A 3,008-nucleotide genomic window follows, 5' to 3' on the forward strand; every position below is an offset into this window, starting at 1 on the left:
GAGCTAAGATATAGTGGCTATGAATATAGCCTATACCACTTCATATCCATTAAACCAGCTGGAATAAAAAAGATAGTGTTGCCCTGCTGATGTGGCTCAGTGGTTGAGCATTGACCTATGAACCAAGAGGTCAGAGCTGGCTTCCTAGTCAGAGCACAAGGTGGGCTCAATCCCCAATGTGTGGTGTGCAAGAGGCAGCCGATCAATGACTCTCTTTCATCATTGATGTTTCTATCTCTCTCTCCCTTTTTATTCATCTCTGAAATCAATAAAAAAATATATTTTAAAAAAAGACAGTATTAGCAAGAAGATGTCAAGAAATTGGGACCCTCATACACTGCTGGTGGCAGTAGCTTCGGAAAACATTTTGAAAGCTCCTCACATGGTGAAATCTATAATTACTGTATGATCCAGCAATTCCACTTCTAGGTGTATACCCAAGAGAAATGAAAATATATGTGTACACAAAAACATGAATGCAAATAAATGTTCATTGCAGCACTATAAATAACAGCAAAAAAGTAGATATAACCCCCCCCCCAAAAAAAAAGACAGCTATGCTACTTGCCACTAACATCACAATTCCCAGGCTATCCGCCTGCCATTGATTCATGCCCCTGTCCGTAGCCAGAGGAGGCAGGCGAAGGAATCCGGTATTAGGGAACCGTGTTCTTGGTTGTGCCTAGAGTCCTGGTTCTTCAACTCTCTGATCTTGTGCCATTCCCCAAGCAGGGGGCTCCCTGTCGCCTACTTCTGCCAGGCTCAGGCTGGACATGAGCATCCACCACAGGCACCTGTCCAGCCAGCGCAGCTCCCACGCCGGCTCCACCCGCCTTTCTCTCTCTCCTCCAGTTTCTTGTCCTGGTTTCTGCCATCTGAGCGGCCTGGGGAGTGGCGAGGAGATGGGAAGGACCAGGGAGGGACATAAACCTCTGGTCCTCCGAGCCCTGGGCTGCCCCGCCTGGAAGAGAGTCTAGCCTTCTCCTGTTCTGCCTGGAGGCCTGCCCACTTCCCTTGTAGAGAAACGTTCACATCGCTGATGGCAATGGTTTGATTTCACAAATGTGTTGAGTCAACTGAGAACTTATTACTGGAAATGAATGAAAATAGTGTTTGCCCTCCAGGGACTCCCCTATCAAGTCACGTGCTCCTGAAGTTTTAAGGTCTTAAGGAGAAGCTAAGTTGGGGAAAACAAAACAAATGACTACAGTGTATGGATCCCACCTTGTTTTATTGGAATTTTGGGGACATAAGTGAATGTATTTATTTATGTTTTCTAAGCAAAAAGAGTAATTCTAGCTTTCTTACTTTAAAAAAAAAAGGGGGGGCGGGGGTTGCCTAGTCGGGTGTAGCTCAGTGATTGAGCGTGGACCCGCGAACTAGGAGGTCACCAGTTCCATGCCCCGGTTGTGGGCTCGATCCCCAGTAGGGGACCTGCAGAAGGCAGCCAATCAATGATTCTCTCTCATCATTGATGTTTCTATCTCTCTCTCCATCTCCTTTCCTCCCTGAAATCTTTAAAAAAAAGGGGGGGAGGGGTGCCTAGTCGGGTGTAGCTCAGTGATTGAGCGTCACCCGCGCCAACTAGGAGGTCACCAGTTCCATGCCCGGGTTGTGGGCTCGATCCCCAGTAGGGGGCGTGCAGGCGGCAGCCGATCAATGATTCTCTCTCATCATTGATGTTTCTATCTCTCTCTCTCTATAAACTGTTTACAGAATGAATGCATACCATGACCTATTACTCATGCCTTGAATATGGGCAATGCTTGAAGATAATGTTTTTAAAAGGACATAATCATGACTCTCGTGCAGATATAAAATGAACATATGTCAGAGATTTTATTTAACTCATTAATTGATTATCATCAGGGAACCAGTAAGATGTTGCTTACTAGCCAAAACCGGTTTGACTCAGTGGATGATAGAGCGTCGGCCTGTGGACTGAAGGGTCCCAGGTTCGATTCCGGTCAAGGGCATGTACCTGGGTTGCGGGCACATCCCCAGTAGAGATGTGCAGGAGGCGGCTGATCGATGTTTCTCTCCCATCGATGTTTCTGACTCTCTCTCCCTTCCTCTCTGTAAAAAATCAATAGAATATATATTTTTTTAAAAAAGATGTTGCTTGCTAATTCACAGGAGAATTCAAAGAAGTACACACACTACCTAGGCAGATAAGAAATGCTAAAATGTATTTATAAACAGAGGCAAATGTATCAATTCCAGGGCAATAATCAATTGTATTCCACAACTAATTTGCATTTCTATGGACAAGAATAATTTGCATTAATATTGGTTTTCTACAACTTGCAGAGTTGTGAAATAGGTCACAGACAACAAAAGATAACATGAAAGGGTACTCTAGATACTACGACACCCATAAAGTTTTTATTGTTGTTGCTCATTTCAAAAGTCTTTCACTTTTTCCTAACAGTGACCACTGGAGGAAAAGACCAAGAAATTTGAATATATAAAAATTAAAAACATGTGCATGATTGTGTATGTATGTTAAAACTCTTTAATGTGTGCTCTTAAGATCTGTGCATTTCATTGCGTATAATTGTACCTCAATTTAAATAACTTAATCTTTAAAAATTACAAGTTGAAAACTTGTAGACATTAAAATAAGCATTACACTGAGGAAATATTGGTAACAAACACAAAAGACAATAGGTCAATCTCTTCAATAAATAAAGGGCTCACAAGAATCAATTTTTTAAATGTATTTTTTATTGATTTCAGAGAGGAAGGGAGAGGGAGAGATAGAAACATCAATGATGAGAGAGAATCATTGATTGGCTGCCTCTTGCACGCCCCCCACTGGGGATTGAGCCTGCAACCCGGACATGTGTCTTTCACCGGAATCGAATGCAGGACCTTTCAGTTTGCAGGCCGACACTCTAGCCAGCTGTGGGCAAACTACGGCCCGTTTGAAATGAATAAAACTATGGAAAAAAAAGATCGTACCCTTTTATGTAATGATGTTTATTTTGAATTTATATTAGTTCAAA

The sequence above is a fragment of the Myotis davidii genome, unplaced genomic scaffold (assembly GCF_000327345.1).
Source record: "Myotis davidii unplaced genomic scaffold, ASM32734v1 scaffold324, whole genome shotgun sequence".
In the NCBI taxonomy this organism is placed as follows: Eukaryota; Metazoa; Chordata; class Mammalia; order Chiroptera; family Vespertilionidae; genus Myotis; species Myotis davidii.